This window comes from Convolutriloba macropyga, chromosome 11 (genome assembly GCF_964194025.1).
Source record: "Convolutriloba macropyga chromosome 11, txConMacr16.3, whole genome shotgun sequence".
NCBI lineage: Eukaryota > Metazoa > Xenacoelomorpha > Acoela > Convolutidae > Convolutriloba > Convolutriloba macropyga.
In genome coordinates, this window is record NC_134478.1 from 44,784,350 (window position 1) to 44,803,096 (window position 18,747).

At 34.5% G+C, this 18,747-nt stretch overlaps 1 non-coding gene across 1 annotated transcript; it reads right to left on the bottom strand.

Annotated features, from left to right (window-relative positions):
* Positions 1-5,480: 5,480 nt before the first annotated feature.
* Trnam-cau (transfer RNA methionine (anticodon CAU)) lies at positions 5,481-5,552 on the bottom strand. The gene has a single exon. It is a non-coding gene; the product is annotated as a tRNA-Met (tRNA).
* Positions 5,553-18,747: the final 13,195 nt, after the last annotated feature.

Consider the following 18,747-nt stretch of genomic DNA (forward strand, 5'->3'; position numbering starts at 1 on the left):
AGCACAAATTTTTTTATGATAGAACGTTGATTGCAAATCAAAACATAAGTTGTAACACTCCTGAGCAAAAGATTGTGTTAGTGTTAAATGTGACGAAAACTCAGACTTGTTGAAATGACTGATCGTTTAAGCGCGTGCATTTGCATATTGGTAATCTCGGTCAACATTTAAAAGAATAGAAAAATTATCTGTGCACAATCTACAGTATGCCAGTAGGTTTAAAGCCAGAATTGGTATTTCAACAAATTTTAGGTTTTTGAAATCAAATTTTCCTTCACGTGCGGCAATTTGATTGCTGTTTTCAGTGTTTCTGCCTTTAGCGCTTTTAATATGGTACATATGTTTGATAATGGCGGCTATTTGAAATTGATTAAACTCATTGAGGGGCAGCTAATGCTTTTCTTAACTTTGGCACGTTTAGTTGTCATATGCTATTGAAAATTCGATTTCGGCTCTTTTTTATATCTTTTGTCTTTTCACACGGTATCAATGATTGACAGTATCATTGACATTATCATTGATTGCTAATGAGGCATAGATGAAAGTATATAGGTGGTATTTGAGTTTATGGCTAGTGCTTTTCAAGACTTGGACACTTTGTTCTCAACATATTATGATATTCTGATTTTTCAGTGTTTGTTGTAGTTTTTTGTGCTCTTATCATTTCAGCTCATTAGGAACAGGTCTCATAGGTTGCTATTATTAATGGTCTTTATCGATTTAATTGTTTCAGTTCGAAGCTAATTTTTTTTACGACTTTGACCTTCATTTTCCAGGAATCGAATTTTAAAGGTTTTGCGAACTTTTATCTCTTAGCCTCCTTTATGACAAATCTCATTGGTGGCTAACGATGCCTCGATCAAAGGAAATTTAAATTTTGTTTCTCTGACGTGTACGACTTTCATTTTCAAAAGAGTTTACTAAATTTTGAGTATTTATGTTTGATTTTAAGAATTTGTTTGGTAAATCTGAAAACAATTGAGGGGGACAAAGGGGAAAGGGTTTTTGTTTCGCTCAATTGTCTCTCGAGAAGTATGAAATAGGTGTAGACATTTTTTTGCTCAGGGAGTTGTTTTCTCGCGTGCGTTAATTTTGAATCAAGTTCTGTTCTGGTTGACATGCGTTGTTGAAAGTTGATATGTTCGTATAGTAATTAAATTTTTGCTGCTGTGAAAATGCAGAGGTTTGTTCTATTTCTACTCATCTTTCATTTTAAATGCTTTGGCTTTGGTTTCCATTGCTTCTGTCGCTTTATATCAGGGGTTTAAGGCTGATATGGTTTTTCGTATTGAATTTATTTTTCTTAAGAAAATGGATTAAACTCAATCATTCATTCAACCATCTTTTTGTCCATTGATTCTCTAAACATTTCATTTTCTTACTTTAACTTGAATTTTCCTAATATCGGAACTAAATTTATCTGATTAACTATTTTCCTTGTTATTTACCCCGGTTGATTGCGTCTGCCTTTGAAAGTCAAAATGGAAACTTCTCTGACTTCACGTTTTTTTGATATTAAAATTTTTACTTTTGCATTTCGTATTTTTTTTTAAATTGCTCCTGAACGAAGTTCATAGCAATTATTGTAAACATGTGTGTCTTTTTTAAGCAAAATTTTCGCTTGACGGTTTTGACTTTTTGATTGACTTTTACGCCCTTGACTTTTTGCATTTTGCGTGATCTAAAATTCTCAATCACAATTTCAAGCAGCTGAACTCAATTGGTGGCAATTTAATACTAAAAGTCAAATGAAAAGTGCGCCGAAACGGTGCCATTTTTTACTTTAATCTTAATAGTGGTATATCTTAACCTCTAATGTGGTTATTTGAAGCCCATTATTGAACTTCTTAGTCCCATTTAGGCTCTCCCTCGTCTCTCCCCCCCCCCCCCCCGACTGAAGCAGTTTGCAATTGATTAGAGCTCCCACTAGTCGTTCGAGAGCAATTCCTCCGACGTTTAGTCGGTTATGATTGTTGATTTTACCCCGTGTTAATTATTCACAAACAAAAGAAGCAGCAAAGAGATGATTATGATCTCCTAGAATAGCAGATTTTTTTCTTTTCAGTTTATTAATAGCCCCACAGCGATAGCCGTGATTTTGTCGTCGCGATTTTTGTTACGACCATATGACGTAACAAACACTTCAAATCTTCTTTTTGTTCGTTCGTTCATGCAATTTCAACTGAAGTGCGTGCGTGACGTCATTTTTTGCTCTTAGTGGAGCGAGTTTTTTGTTCATTTGCATGATTAATTTTTTGGTCACACGTGACTTTCCTCACTCTCAAAAATGACTTCCTCACTTTGAAATTGACTTTTATTTACTTTAATTCAAGATACGGTGAAATGGGTGTGTGTCTTCTTCTAAATGAAGGTTATTTGAGAGCAGCTAATAGAGGCAGCAAAAACTTATACAGATTTTTAATCCAAATATAACATATCAGCTTTCAATGAAAAGACGAATTTTTTTGGTCTGTCTTTTTTTACTGTTTGTTTAGACTGCAAATCTACGAAGCTATTGCGGCTATTTTCTGGCAATCTGCCAGCTATGTTTTTGTATACGTGAGTGATCTTCATTTGTTGATGTTCCTGCAGTTTTAGCATTTCATGGCTTAGGTTTCGACACATTGTTGATTTTTTGGTCAACAATAATGTTTATACTTAGGATGTTAAGATACGAATTTCGATGGTGTCTAAGGTCCTTACTTTTTTTTTATGAGAGTAGACATAATAAAGTAGGCAGAGACTATCTCATTTAGCATGTCAATTTTTCAGATCCAAGTTTTTTCTTTCAAAAATTAGATTCTGCGAGCCTTGTTTCTGTTACCTTATGTTTACTTATTTATCAATTTTTGAAGTTTATTTTTGTGCAAGGAGAACGAAAAAGTATATGGCTCATATGCATTTCTTTTTTTCACACGTTTCTTTCGAAAAAAGAATTTTGCTTTTTAATAATTTTTTTTTTATCGTGGGACAACTGATTTCAGTTTCGTGCCATTTTTTCATGAGTTACCCCGTTTTTGTATTGTCAACTTTTTAATGATTTTTTCGTGTACGCTCCTTTCAAAAGCAGATTTTCTTTCATATTTTATACAGCTTAATGTTGTCACAGTTTGAGCCACATCATGAAAAACTTCCGTTTTTGAAAGTTTTCTTGAATGTTTTTTTGAAAGTTTTCATGAAAGTTTTCTACCGTTAGATTAGTGTGCTATGTATCAGAATTTATGCTTCAAATGGATCTCACCAAATTGGTTCTGTTTTGGCTAAGCTCTTCTAAGCGTTCGGCTAAAATAGTGTACCTCTTTCACGTAATTCGAGCACTGTTTTTTGAGCAGAATAAGTCAATTTGATTTTCTTTTTGATAAAACAGAACGAGTCATATAGTAAATTGCTGTACTCTACGATGAATTATTTGGTACTTGTAAGCTTTAATTTTGAAGTTATGATAAATAAAAAGTTTAAGTGTGAAAAGTGTAATAGCCAACATAAGTGTTCTTTGTTCCTATGATTGACATGTGAATAAATTGGCCTTCTTAGTGTTGCGCGCATTGTTTTTTCACTTGAGGAGGTTTTTACTTGTTCTCAAACAAATTTGACAACAATTATATTAGTCCTGTCGTCTGTTGATGCATTTTTCGCTTGACCGATTTTTTGTCCGACCCTTTTGCTTTTTCGCCCTCAAAGAAGGAGGTGAACAAGTAAAGCAGCGAGGCTTTTAAGTGGATGAGCAGCTCTTTTAGAGCATTGCTCCTTACTAGTCTCTAAGTTTTCGATTAACCGAAACTGTTCTGTCCCACCCACTTCCAACCCCACCCCCACCCACTCTCCAACCTATCCTCTTCCACTGTACATCGTTCCACCCATAACTCAGCGCACTCGATCCCCCTCTCCTCCTTAAGCCTCCCTAAATTGTAGCTAGGTACTGATGAAGCCAATCGATCGCCAATTGTTTGAGAGCAAATCGCCCGACGTTAGTTGGCTATGCTTTATCGAGTGATGACAAGACAGGCGGTGCTAAAATTTGGCTGCTCTTTTACTTTCTGAAGTAGTTTTCACTTAGGCAAGTTCATTTTCAATGTAGAAAGCTATCAGCAGAAATTATACAATACCCGATCTTCCCTTTTTTGTTGCGACGTTTTCCTTTGTGTTCTCATTTATTGATAAAGTTGAGGCATTTGTGGCAAAAGCATTAACTTGCATTTTTTGTTCTTATTTTGCATTTTAATTGTTTGTTGGTGAATAAATTTCTCGAGTCAACTTTTGTTGCGATAAAACAGTTGCATAATTTATCGATGGAGTAACACCTTAGCGCCGAATTAATAATACGAAAATCCGAAACAGTGGTGGAACTTTGCTCTGGGATTAGAAAATCTATTTTTTCCCGTATTTGTTGGCAACTAAGACGTGAAGAAGAATTTCAATCCCACGGCAGATTTCAGTCGCAGTTTCAGATTTTCGTAGTATTTATTAGGCGCTAATAGTTTACTTCATGGATGAATTATGCAATTGTTTTTGCTACGAAAGTTGATTAAATTGCCAGGTAATATTTTGTCTGCTCAGCTCAACGAATAGGAATGCAAAGGAGAATGTCACAGCAAAAAGAGTAGTAATAGAGTGAGTGATAGTCCCCGGGGGGGGGGGGGTGAGGACCTCCATGTATTAAGATAGGGTATAGCGTATTTTTCGGGATTTGGGACCTCCCTAATGTATTAAGATAGGGAATGAATTATTAAGATTAGGTATAGCGGTGTTAATGTATTAAGATAGGTTGCATGTATTAAGATAGGTTGCATGTATTAAGATTAGGAATAGAATCTCCATGTATTAAGATTGGGTATAGCCGCCATGTATTAAGATTAGTTATAGCCGCCGACATGTATTAAGATTAGTTATAGCCGCCGACATGTATTAAGATTAGTTATAGCCGCCGACATGTATTAAGATTAGTAATAGCCGCCGACATGTATTAAGATTAGTAATAGCCGCCGACATGTATTGAGATTAGTTATAGCCGCGGACATGTATTGATTAGGTGCCGCCATGTATTAAGATAGGGTATAGGTTTTGTGTATGTATTTGTGCATGTACATATGCTAGTAGTATAGTCGGTGCAAATGTGGGGGGTAGGTTCGCAGACGCTCCTGATTGGCTGAAATTTTGAGGGGAAAATATCAATGTTTGTGTAGTTATTAAGTGATTACGTGAGAACAATAGAATTGGCGTGGGTAATTAATTGCTGTAATTATGTGAGGGGCAATTATGTGACATGTTGAATTTTTGTTTACAAATTTCAGGTCATATTAAAATGTGAAATTAATTGGCGTGGGTTTTCAATTACCCTAGTTATCTGAGGGGTAATTATGTGACATGTTGAATTTTTGTTTACAAATTTTAGGTCAATTGCAAAGATTGTTCCCCTAATTGTTTGAATCAATTGTGTAACAAATGTCTTTTGTGCGCTCATTAATTGGAAAAAGTCAAGATAGCAAGAGGTAGTTTTGATCTACCGTCCTCTGGGTTATGGGCCCAGCGCGCTCCCACTGCGCCATCTTGCTAATTACATGCATATATGCATTATTTTTTGTACATTATTTGAAAAAAGATGTTAAATAAAAGAAAAAAAAATGAATTAAAATAGTATAAAATGACAGACACAGTACAAATTATGAGCATCAAAATACAAAATTACTCAATCATTTACAATAAATTGTATAAATTTCAATGAACATCAAGGTACACTTAGCCGAGTGGGTTAATAAAGTCGACAAAAAGGAAAAACTTGCGTAGCTAACTGAGTAAAAGGTACAAATGTTAAAAACTAATGTCGACTTTATTGGGCACCAGCTTTGTGTATACCCCAGTAATCAAATTTACATATAATTACTAAAAAAATTTAGTACATGCACATCATGAACATTGTTCAAGTTTGTTTGTAAAATTTTAAACAGATGAAAAGCAGCATAAATAGTGTAGAACCCACACAAGTTTTCCATTTTCTGGAGTGGACTCTGTATCATTTTCTGATACTTTTTATTCAAAAATTTGTAATGTGTGATTGATCGTGCTAGAGAATCCGCATAGTAATAGTTTCTATTGAGGCGACCAATCATTATCCAATGTTCACCAGCTTCACTGCTTGGAGAAGTGTTGATGATTGCAAAAGTAAATTTGGGCAAATTTGGGACAAAATCTGCTGGAAAGGATCCAATATACCGGAATTTAAGCTCTGTAATACGTTCAATAATGTCACGAAGTGAGGTGTTATCCATGACAAATAAGTTTTCTTTTCTTTATCTCACAAGCTCCGTTTGTACAAGGATTCCTGACAGAGCAATCAAGTTGAAAACTTTCGTTCTGTTGAGAGAAGCAACAATCTTTGGATTTTGTGATTTTGTCAACCGTTTCGTTCTGGGTGCTGGGATGAAACAAAACAATAATTATAAAAAGTCCAAGGAAAATTAGCAAAGGAATATAAATATATATATTTGAAGTTAGTCTACCCCAGTTCACATCCACATCCATTAGTTAATTAACAATTGATGTAGAGAACAACAACTAGATAGAGAGGTTAAGCCCACAAATGTTCCAACAAAGTACATAAAAATGAAAAAATGATGAAAAATTATTAGACATTTTTAGCAACAGTCCCAAACTGATCAATTTTGACAGTGGACATCCTTTCTCCCAGAACAATGATTTCTGTTACGTTTCTTAGTGAACGATCAAAAAACATTTCCAATCGAATACTTTCACCACTGAGTTCAGGATAATGAACATTTTCGCCAGCATCTTGAAGTGAAGTGAGATCGAATACAAGTATGTAGTGGTTCTGAAACTGATGATTCGGTAACGCAGGAATTTCCTCGTTAAAATTCATTGCTTTCATTGTTGTTACGTATGCTCTACAGTCATTAATTGTATCAAGCGATACAATAGCTCTACCTCCGCGAACAATTCTAAGTTCTCGCAAACCAAATTTCTGATAATGGAAAGGATTTTCTTGAAAATGTCCTGTGAATGCCGAATTGGTGTTCATCGCAATAGCTACTCTTCTGATTGGAGCATTGTTAAAAACATTTTCCTGAATAAACTGGTTCTGTACTGAGGGAATAATAAATGTACGTGCAATGGTTTCCATAAAGTTGTAACAAGCAGGTTGATGAGTTAATTGGTATTTGATAGTCTGGTGATACACTTCGTTAACAACCACGCGTCGTGTAAATAAGGAACAGTCAAGAACCTTAAGGGAAACGTGAGGATTGTAGGAAATCATGTAAAAATTAGGTCTTGCACGAATCAATTTCAATCTTACTTTTGTATTTGGAAGCAGTAACTTTTCACATTGAAACAGGTCAATAGCTAATTTACCGTAGTAAGTGCTTCCATTTTTCAGCAGAAGTTCTTCCTCTCGGTCTATAAACGGGCTCTTCTCAAAATCACTAGGTTCTTTTTCAAATTCGTATCCATGACAAGCCAAAATGCCTTCATTATTTCTCGTTGAAGCATTAAATTCATTGGAAATTAAAGCTTTGTGTCCATAGAGACCATTTGAGTTGTACACTTGTTGATTGTTCAGATACACTTCACAGTTGGAGAAGAGTGAGTGTAAAATATTGTTGACATGAGTTAGATAATGTAAATCGTCATCTGTGAAAGAAATACCCATATCTGGTTTTCCATGCTCATCTTTTTTCATAAAGTCATCAAACAATCTTCCCTTTTGTAGTCCAACTTTGATTTGAAGGTGGATATCTCTCATATCAAGATAGATGCTTCTATCTGTTTCAAATTCAAATTCAATGCTGCTTTCATCCAGTGAAGTACTAGGATAAACTTCTTGAACATGAGAAGACTCAATTGGTTCCAAAACAGGAATTTTGTCAAAAATCTCCAAGCAAGAGTTTGTAAAGTGTCCATATCGAAAATTGGAATCGTTTGTTGATCTAGAATTCATTTTAGATTAGCAAATATATCTTTTCTCGTTCGACGACGTTGACTGATTTTTGGAGGTGATCTACGAATAATGCGACGTTTTCTTGTTTTTCCTGCACCTAGCTGTTTACGTAAAGTTTTCTTTCCAACATCAGCAGCGACAGATTTGAGTTTTTTCTTCCCAGTCAAAACATTTCCAATTTCAGGAGCAGCCATTTCAATTAAATCAGCTCCCACTCTTTTTGCTGCTGGGACAACATATCGTCTCAAAAACGGAATTGCTGTCCTCCCAATTGTTTGCGCTAAAGCTCCAAATCCCCTACCCCTTTGTCTGGCATATCCGCGAAAATACGGTAAATCACTATCAGCAACCATTTTTTACAGTCTTAATTCTAAAAATGATTTTCAGAAGTTTTTCTAAACATTAGTACTGCTCTAGTTACTCCAACAGAGTTGAAAGGTACTTTTTCACCATAAGAGTCTCGGAGCTCTAATTTTATGCTGTGGAATGAATTTTTCAGAATTTTTTTAAACTGTAGGTTTGGAAAATTTTGATAATTCATGTATTGGCCAGTTGAGATGATGTCTCCATTCTTAACCTTTGATATAAAAGGAATGCATCGTAAAAGAGCAGCTTTTGTATCACCCACAATGTTGTATTCAACAATATCACTATATATCATCAATGTATGTATTCGTACAATGTCACAAGGAAACTTGGGAAAATGTGGACCAGCACCACTCATGAAAACACCCATCCCATAAACAGCTTCTTCACATCCAAAGACATGACAAAGATCAGCACTAAATATAACAAGTAAAGAATTCTCATTGGGAAGACTCAAAGAAATTCGCTGTGTAATTTTGTTAACGTGTAATCTGATTGGTGTTTTTTCATACTTTTCTCGTTCTTGAACTTTTTTGTTCATTTCGTTTACAATATCAGAGATCGAAGGATATAGACCTGGATCAAGTGTGTAATAGTCTGATGGTTTTGTATTCGGTGTTGCTTCATCTAGATAGAAAAATTTCCCTTCCGTGATGTTTTGGTACAAGGAAGGATAAGATAGTTCTGTAATTGCAACCTCCCATTCTCCTTCGAGATTAATTTGTTCCGGAAGAAAGTTTGTAAAAGAACTTAATGTATTATTTGGATAACAATCAAAGGAAGCATTCGAAACCAACTCTACAGTAAAAGAATTCATATCTAAATGATACACTTTGCAAGCTCTTGTTCATAAAATTTGCCTAGAATTTCATCACCTTGTTCTCCATGAAGGTTATAGGTTGGTGGTTTTAAAGTCGCAATTTTAACAATTTCAAAAATTTTACTTGTGAATTGAGACTTGTAACCTTTTCTAAATGGGATATCGTACTTGGATATTCGAACTTTGTCTCCAATTCTAAAGCGTGGTTTTTTGTACTAAATAATAGGGTTTTTGTAAAAAAATTGACAAAAAATCTGAATTTTTAACGTTTTTGGGTGATTTACCTATAGATCTGTTAACTCTTGTATTCATAGTGTTAACAAAACTATCCATTTTGTGAACGTATTTATCGCCGTTTTCCTCCATGTAGCGATAAATAATGTTTTTTAAAGATCTAATTGCTCTTTCTGCTACAGCAGCTTTTGTTTCACTTCTTGTAGAGTAGATTTTGATGTTTCTACTCTTGCAAAAATTTTTGAATTCTCCCCCGAACTCAGTACCTTGATCAACCCAAACTCTATCAGGTTTAGTGTTCTTCCTTAACATTTTTTTAAAGGCAGCTACAGCATCAGAGGCATATTTTGACTTCATTGATTGAACACCGACCAGGCGAGAAAAGACGTCAACACATATCAATAAGTATTTCACACCGTTATTAAATTCAGACAGTTTATCCATAAAAGCCAAATCAAGGCACCAAATCTCATTGATACGTTTTGCAAAAGCAGGTAATCTTTTGAAATGTCGAATTGCTCGTCTAAACTTAGTGTAAGAATTCTTTCTGTATAAAAAATCAGTAACCTTCTTCTTTGACAACCCACTAGCTTTCTGAAGGTTTTGAATTGAACCATATGCGGCTTTTCCTTCCCTGTACAACCTCTGTAGCTTGGCTTTTTCAGATTTGGAAAGGGATCCAGCTTCCTCGTTCTTTGCTTTTGGCATCTTTGTTTAAAATTTTATGTGGATTTATGCCGATTGCGTCAAGAATTGTGTAATAAATATCGGGACATTCAACGTTTTTCTTCTTCAGAGCGTATACAAAATCGACAAATGCAACGTTTGTATCTCTTCCGTCTAACAAAATGGAGTCAGATAGGGATAGTTTAATGCGAGGTGAATTCAAAATTTCATTGATAAGTGATTCGTTGCTAGAAGACTTTGTTTTAGCGTTAACTTTTCTATAAACAGTTTCCAAATTTTTTGGAACCGAATCCTGTTTTTCGTTATATTTGTCCAATTTTTGAGGTGATAACCTGATTTTTTGATCATAAAGTTGTTGAGGAATCAAAACAAACTGATCCATTTCAAGAGAGACGATTAATGATTGACGGAGTTAAAATTGATATAAGACTGATACCTTTTTTGGAACTCAGAATCTGTCTTCTTTTACTGAGGCTTGTTCTTTTTAAAATAAGAAGATGAATTTCTTCTCTGAACTTTAAAACTTCTTGTTTTTGAATTTGTTTTAGCTCTCCTCTTAGAAGGTTTACTATGCACTCGTTTAGAAACTGGATAAAGTCTTTGGGACAATTTTTGAGAAAAGTTATTTTGAAGCTCTGGGAATATTTCTGGAACGCGATCAGAGTAGAGAGATGTTGTGTGCTCATCGTTCAAAAATGTAATCTGTTGCTTGCTTTGAGGTAGGAAAAAAAAAGATGGTGTTGAACCACTGTTAGTACAGTATCTCAGAGAGTCGACTGTTTTTGGAGTCAAGTCAATAAGTAAATGACCATAGGGAACTGAAGTTGCTGTGGTATACCAGTCTTTTAGTTGAGATCCCAATCCCAACTGTTGACTGAGCGTGTTTATTTGTAAGACGTCTCTGGGTGATTTGAATAAAACAATATGGGTGTTCTGTAGTTCAATATCCCTTCCTAGTCGACTTTGATGAAAGAGATTGTGCTTTATGTACACTGTACTTAAACCTTTATGTCTACCAGCAGTTGCTATTTTTACAAATTCTTTAGAACTAGAAATTTCTTCACAAGAGTCATCAAAAATAAGTAAATACTTTGTTCCATTATTAGGTAAATTTTGTATCAACTCAAAATCAACACCTTGAACGAACTCAATGTGTTTTATATTTTTTGACATTAGTCCGTAAAGAGATTGATAGTGTTGATAAAAATTGTAAATTTTGTCAAATTCTGGTTGAAAAGTTCCAAAAACTAACCAATCACGGATGAGTTGGGATTTCCCAGATCCACTTGGTCCAACCAATGAAATAAAAACTCGTTCCTTCGTGGAATTTATTTTGTTCATAATTTTGGAGAAGGTAAAATATATCCAACTGTACTCGACAAAATGGCGATCCAAACTGTTGTCTCCTCACAAGTCTCAGCTAATGTAATTCTTACGATACAACAAGCTAAAATCAATAGTATGACAAAGAACTGGGACAAAAAAACTACTAAAGACCGGTTACACGTCTGTCCAAAACATTTCCAAGATTGACGTTCTTGATTATTGTCATCAAAGACAAAATTACCTAATTGAAGCCCCTTATCAGTGTGATCAGTCATTTATACGCTATCTTCTTCCCTAGGGATAAAGGAACTGTGCAACTGAATTGAAACGTAAACAACGAAAAAAATGTCAAAAATTAATAAAAAGATAAGTGAACTAAACATAACACACAACCAAATTATTGTTCCCTCAGATGAATCAGTGAGAAAAAGCATCAAAATTGAAAAAAGTACCAAAGTTAGGAGCAAGACTATGAAAGAATAATAAAGTATGGGAACACAGTATTTGTAGATATTTTTTGACCAACTCATTCTCTTATACTAATTTCAGAGGAAAAAAAATTACAAATAAAAATGATAAATTACAATCACAAATACAAACATTAAATATTATCAAAAAAATTTAAAGTCCATATCCCATAAACGTCAGCCTTCTTTTCTGCACAATGAAGAGTCTTCTTGTGTCGATAGGGGTAGTTGCTGCAATTCCATTCAACATCCTTGTTTTCTAATAGTTTGGAAGCCTTCGGACAACCAAGATCATCAAGATTTTCCACATCCTTACACAAGTAGGGTGATAAAATTTTGCATTTTTCAAGTCCTTTAGCAAAGTACTCTGTTGTTGGTGAGCAATGTTGATGTATAATAAAAGCCAACTCAGAATAATCAAGCTTTCCATGGTTCCAATTTATACCGTGCATATTTTTTGTATTCCATTTTGCTTCAAAAGTCGGCTTGTAGTCTTTAGGTGGGAGAAAACTGTATCCAAGTACAATTCCGTCCTTAAAGATTCCCAACTCTTTGATAATTTTTCCTTCTAAGCATTCAATATCTAGTACAACGAGAGGCATTCTTTCTTCTGGGATGATTTTTCAAAAAATGATCAACAGTCTAGCATTTTGAAAATACGTGGATGACAAATTTTTATAAAGATACAAAAGAACAGACCAGTAATGTGACCCAAGAGACATGAGCTCGGAAATTGAGGTAACATGTAACAATAACCCGGTCCTTGGTTTGTAGTTGCTTTAACCGCTCCAGCAGAATCGTGTAAAATTGCATGTAAACGAAACACTTTCGATCTTGCTAGGAAAAAGTCCAGAATTGAATTACCGTATCCAATAAGTCCTCCATGGGGGAAGTTTTGGTCAATTTCCTCCAAATTAATGTTTTGATCCCAAATTTTACATGCAGCCAGGAAACAGTTTTTTCGTTTTTCGTTGTTGGGAAACATTGGAAAAATACTACTGTAACAATTAAAAATGTTTAGAAGTGTGACAATATCCATCAATTGTTTTCTTTATTTATCTAAAGTGATACTGGTCTTTTTGAAAGTCTCTACATAAGAAAGAAGGTCAGGAAGATGTTCCAATAATTTTTTGTATTCCTCCTTTTTTAGTTCAATTTTTGTCAAAAAACTCCATTGAACTCCGTTCCAACGATGTTGTGAAATGGAAATTTCGTGTTTATCAGATTGATATATTAAAGTAGTGCGTCGTAATCCGTTATGAATAACCCACTTTAGTTCTGAAAAATTGGACTCACTGTCAAGTTTATCAATTTTGGGAAAATTTAGAACTTCAAGAACTGTATAAGAAGACTTTTTTAGTTCGTAGTGAAGTCTAACGTGGAATACTTTAGATTTATTTCTTAGACTCAGAAAAATATTTCTGGAGGAACCAATATTCCAACTCATTTTCAGTTTGAAAAAAAGAAAAATGATTCAAATAGTATGAATTAAAAAGACAAATACATTATAAAATTACACATTTATTGAAATGTACATTGTTGAATATTAGAAAAGTCCTTCAGATTTTGTATCAACTCCTTGAATTCATCCAGAGAGTAGCTGACATAAGTCACTTGTTTGAACTCGTTGTTCTCCTTTCGAGTAAAAAGTCGAATTTGTACATAAGTTGAAGCTGGGTTGTCCTTGATGTATTGGAGGAAAGTAACATAGAGTCTGCGATTTCGTCCAATGCTAATCTCTCTCACTTTGTGACACTGTTCCAGCACGTGTTCCATTCCTATGTTTTTGTCGAATTGGGTTTGGTTTTCTCTCATCTCCAGTTCTCCATTGAGAAGATCCTCCTTGAGGAAGCAGAATTTCTTAAACTCATAGTCTCCAATTCGCAGTTGCTGGTACTTTTCAAAAGTTCCAGAATTGTCTTTTCTAAAGACTTGGAAGGTTGGTTCAGTATAAAGTTGTCCGTTTCTTGAAATCTGGGACATAGTAAATCTCCCAAATCTTTTTGAATTGGAACCAAAGTCCATATAAAAAGGAACCGAATCAGTCCCTGGTTTTGGTGAGGATTGAGTGTACATTGAAGGAGCACTCGAAAGAAAAGGTGATACTTTAGAGAGAGACATTTCAACAACTTGAGCTTAGAGTGAAAGAGAAAATAAATGATGTATTTGTCCGCAATTCCTCTCAATAACTTAAAATTTCCTTTTATGGTAATGACGTCATGTATACCCATAAAAGGTATGCTAAATGACGTTATTTCCTTATAGGGTAATCTATTCGGAAATCTTGAGCTTCGCAAATTTTTTAACCAGAATTTCAAACGGATCCTGGTGTTTAGCTCGTCTGTGTTGCATTAAAGAAAAATAGTGCTTGAAATATTTTGAACAAGTATAACAACGAATTTTTTTAGCCTTCTGTTTCTTGAACTGTATCATTTCGAAAATGGGTTTTTATGGAAACAGAACTTGTTATCTCTAAAAATAGAAATTACGTTACCGTAATTCTTGTTTCCATATATAGGTTCTATAGTGTTATCCCGATATAGAAATGGCAGCAATAATGTGTCAGGTTTTACCTCAATTTTACAGAGATTATAATGACAAGACATTATTCATTTCTGTATCAGTTAAGGAGTATAAACCTTATCTACTCACTAAAAAATACTCCGTTGCTACTCATAATGACAACTTTTGTCCATTAAAGACCTGTCACTACCACATTATTCTCATTTCATCCTCAGTGAAAGAGATACTAGAGAAAATGGAAAATTTGTCTTATGTTTATCAAACAGTTGATTGCTTGTACACACTCTATAAACATCAGTTCTTTGGTTCCATTATAGAAGAGTCAGGAGTGGTCTTTACTCAGTTAACCAGAGCGGTAGAGCACAACTTGGAGAATAAGTACGTGGAAAAAGTGCCCAGTATCTCCAAAAAACGATTGAGTAGAAAGAAGTTCAAGCGTCACCTTCTACGCGCTGAGCAAAGAAATGCGAGTACTCAAACCCTTGGATCATCTTTTCTAGATAGGGTGCATTCCCTTAGAAATTCAAAGTATGAGAGTGAACTTATAAAGATTGTTGATTGTTTGTTAGATGGACATGGCATAATTGATAATCCTCTTTTGTATCTTGAAATTAGAAAATAAAGTATATAATTTCTTGCTTGTGATTTGTATTTACCTTTATAATTTAAATTAACTTATGTTAAAAATCAATTTTTCAAAAACTTTTCTTAAAAATCGAAAATTCAAACAACTTTTTTATTAAATATCGAAAAAATTTTCAAACTTTTCTCCTAAAAATCGAAAACTTTTTCAAGAATTTCTGTTTAATATCGAGTTTTGAATTGAAAAAGTTTTCTTAAATGTCGAAAAAATTTTCAAAAACTGTCATTTAAAAACGCAAAAAAAAATTTCATTTTTCTTCCTTTTACGGTATGATTTTGCGCAAATAAAAGAAATTTTCTTTACATTTTAAAATGACAACTTTCGAACTTGTTTTGTTTCAATAAATATCAATTTTTAAAACAAAGATTTTTATTAAAAATCGAAAAAGTAATTTAGTTTTTTTCTTAAAAATCAATTTTTAAACGATCGCTTTTGTTAAGAAACAGAATTTTTTATCAAAGTGTTCCTAAAATTTGGACAGAAAAAAATTGCTGTGTTTTTTTTTCAACATAGCTTGCATAGTGTTTGTAGTAAAGAAAAAGTTCAACTTAAAAAGAAATGAATTAAAACAAAAGTATAAATACATCACAAAGAATTCAAGTATAAAATATACAATATCAAACTTATTCAAAAAGAGTTCTCACAACGTGATCTGGCAAGTTTTGAATTTCATTGCCAAATGGACGGACTCTTTCAACAATTGCTGGCGGTTCGGTAGGTCGAACACTGATGGGAGTTATCGGAGCCTCATCAGTCAGCACAATGGGGTTGTGAGCTGTTCCGTCCTCTATGGAGGGGGTTGTCATTGACGGTGTAGTTGACATATCAGTCGAACCATAATATTGAGCTGGATCGAAGTTTTCCAGATCATTAAATGACCACGTGGTGCTAGTATCAACACTCAATTCGCTTTGTTCACTGCTGCCAGCATTGCTCACTATCTGGAGAAGGCTGTTTTGCGGTTCTGGACTGGATACTTGACTTGTCTCGGGTGTATTGAACCAGTTGTTGGGAATCTGTCCTTCCTCCCATGGAAATGTGTACTGAATGCTTCCAGCAACGTAGTTGTCGGGAAAATCTGTTCCGTTAACGTGAGGGTAGTGATGCCCACTGATCACAGCAACTTCGTGACCCATTGCGTGAGTTCCAAGCTGATTCTCCGTGATTGGAACCTGTCCCTGATGATATGTGTCAAACTGTTGTCGCTGGTGCTCAATAATGTGCCACACTGTGATAGGCAGGTTTAGAATTGACTCGTAGAGACCATTCGACAGGTCTCTGATGCTGATCCGAGCAGTCTCCTCTGTGAAAGAAACTGAGTAGAGAAGGCTGTTGTTCTGCACTGTAAATTCCATTTCTCAATGAGGTGAGATTAGATGAGAGTTTATAGTAGTTGAGACAGAGGTGATGTTGATTTTAGAGAATAGAAAGCAAGTGATGCCGGGAGAATTTTTCAGCTCTATTTATACTAAACTCCAACCAATGAGAACAAAGTTTCCAAAAAGGGTAAAGTTTAGCAGAAAAAGTGACGTTATTTTCCAGAAAAGGAAATGTCTCAGTTGTAAAGTTACCAAAGAAGGAATCAACTCATAGAAAATCTAACATTACTATCCGAAACCCGTAAGCTCAAAACTGAATAGTGGCCAAAAAAGGTACTTTTTACACGTGTTATCCTAGTTAACAGCCAAAGATGGATAAGTTAGAGGAAATGAGTTGACGTAATTGATCAAAAAAGTCAAGCTTTGATAAATTCTCTCCATCTCGTTAAATCTCAAATCGATCTCGGAAAATGTTCCAAATTTGGAACTAAATTTTTGTATATAAATGTTGGGGAGTCGTATTCCAAATCGTAGTCTTACCCCCTCTGCATTGTAGTCCTTGTAATAATGAAAGAACAGCGCACTCTGCAGAGATGAAGTAATTGTTACTGGTTCAGGAATCGGGATATAATTAGATTGAGACAAATTTCTGTACTGTTCCATTATCTCTGGGACATAATTCAAAATGAAGAGCATTTCATACTTGTTGATGAGTAGTTCTGACGATAAATCGAAAGATTGTTTTGTTATGTAGTCATCATACTCGAATTTTTTTATAGAAAAGGTTGCATATTCAAATCCTTTACTAAATCGGATAATTCTGTTGTTTTGAGTAAAAACGTCCAAAAAATTGTAAAAGAAATAAGAGTCAACATCAATTTCGTCTACTCTGTAAGCATCAGCGATTCCTTCCTTTCTTTTGTAAATTTTTTCCAAAAGTTGTAAGTGATTTTTGATCAACATTTTTCACAAATGAATACGGTATCAAGTAAAACTCTGTTAATATAAAAGAAAATTAAAATAGAAAAAGCAATGCATTAAATGAAATCGTTTATCTTGAGAATTAGATTTCTAAAGCTGAAGTCTGATTGGGTGGGAGGTTCTATTACAACAACATTAAGTTGTACAACGTAAACTTGTTCTTCAATAGTAGATGGAAATTTTTTCTTGATCTCTCTCTTGTTGTGTTGGAAGCACATTCATTCACTAGTTTCTATTTTCAGTAAATCTAAAATTGATCTCAGGCAGTAAATTTTATCAATATTTGAGATACAAAATTTTGGACTAAATCTATACAGAATACTGTAACAATTGTGAATTTTTAAAGAATAGTTTTCTTGTTGTAATTTCTTTGGAGAAATAATCTGAATGGAAAAATTCAAGTAAAGTTTAACAAATAAGAGTGAGAAGAAAATGAGAAAAAAAAATGTTAAGTTCGAATTTTTTGCCACGGAATGAATTTGTACATTTAAACTGAAAGCTAGTTAATTATTTGCAGAACTGTTACAATTAGAATCATATCAATCTTCTAGAATGTTCTGACATGACGCCTGAATCTAAAAATAGAAATGACGTCATTTCCATATATGGAAGGGATGAGTCATCATCGAGTACCTCAAAGTTACATAGCAGCTTTAAATCATTATACTTTCTGTTTTTCAGATTCAGTTGCTTCGCAATTTACCTGAATTTTACTCAATTCAAATTGAACTAACATAACAATGCCTGCTCTCGATAGAAATCTCCCAGTGAAATGCACAAAGTGCGAGAAAATGGTGGTGAAGAAAAATATGGCAAGACACAAACAGTCTTGTGATAGTGGGACTTTATCATGTCCCAATTACTATACTCAGAAGAAGGAAGACTTGAATTATCACCTTGCCAAGCATCATGCCCCAAAAGATGTTAAGCTTAGTACTGTGTGTACTGTGTGCTTGGAAGAGTTCCCAAGTTTTTATTCTCCAACAACACAAGAGGAGAAAGCATGGAACTTCGACAAAAGTTGGGACCAAATTGAGTGAAAAGCTCAAAGAAGTCCTAGAATCAGAGGAGCTAGACCAGAACAACGAGCAATTGCAGCAGGAACTTAGTGCTTGCCAGCACTTTTTTGATGATACGGAAATGGAGAATGGGAGACATCGAGTGTTCAACTTCAAGTTGTCCAAGCTCGATCCCAATGAGATCAACGAGAAATTAAAAGAAGTTTTCGAAAAATTAAATTGTGCTGCCAAAGTGAATCTAGCTCTTGGTTTTATCCTGCGCAAGGTGGAAACAGATGAGTATCGATACTTTTATGCGCATGAGAACAACACTTTCTTTGAAAAATCTCATTTGCTCTGCTCAAAAGGTGACTTGGTCTCTCTTCAAGACAGAGTAGAGAAAATGGATCTAGTGGAGACGTGCGCACAGGA